We start from the raw sequence: 1,002 nt of genomic DNA on the forward strand, positions 1-1,002 counted from the left end.
AAATGAAAGAATTTTTCTCTAGTCTTTTTTCAGTGGGATTTTAATAGATGCTTAGAACCATATTAGAGCAGAAGCATGTTTGGGGATTTTACAGCGTGCAGTAGCATGCGGAGACTTGAGGATGAGGGTTGCCTACTGCGTCCCACAGCTTGCCATTTTTTGTGTTTGTTTTCTAGTGAACTTTTTATTAAGTATAACATACTCAGATAAAATGCACAAATCATAAATATACAGATCAGCGTCTTTTCCACGGAGCGAACACATCATATCCCTGCAACCAGAACCCAGATTAAGAACTCCACACTCCCATCGGCCCAGAAGCCCTCATTGAATACTGCTCCTTTTCTTTCCCAGCAAGGATAACCACTACCCTGATTTCTAATAAGATAGATTAGTTTCACCAGTTTTTGAAATGTATATAAATGAAACCATACAGTAAGGCCAAATTTGGCTTCTTTCACTCAACATTATGCTTGTGAGATTCATCCAGGCTGTTTGTGTGTAGAAATAGTCCGTTCATTTTTGTTGTTGTTTTATACTCTACTGTATGAACAATCTACATTTAATGTTTATCCATTATACTGTTGATGGATCTATGAGGAATTTCCAGTTTGGGGCTATTATGAATATTGCTCAGGACATTCTAGTGCTTGTTTTTGTTGTTTTTGCATGTGCCTGTGCATTTCTGATGAGTATTTAACTTAAAGTGGAGTTTCTGAGACATAAAGCATACCTATGTTCAGCTTTCTTTCTTTTTTTTTTTTTTTTTTTGAGGTGGAATTTTGCTCTTGTCACCCCAGTGGAGAGCAATGGCGTGATCTTGGCTCACTGCAACCTCTGCCCCCTGGGTTCAAGCGATTCTCCTGCCTCAGCCTCTTGAGTACCTGGGATTACAGGCAACCACCACCATGCCCAGCTAATTTTTGTATTTTTAGTAGAGACAGGGTTTCACCATGTTGGCCAGGCTGGTCTCAAACTCCTGACCGCAAATCATCCACCCAT

Source organism: Pongo abelii, chromosome 21, assembly GCF_028885655.2.
Source record: "Pongo abelii isolate AG06213 chromosome 21, NHGRI_mPonAbe1-v2.0_pri, whole genome shotgun sequence".
NCBI lineage: Eukaryota > Metazoa > Chordata > Mammalia > Primates > Hominidae > Pongo > Pongo abelii.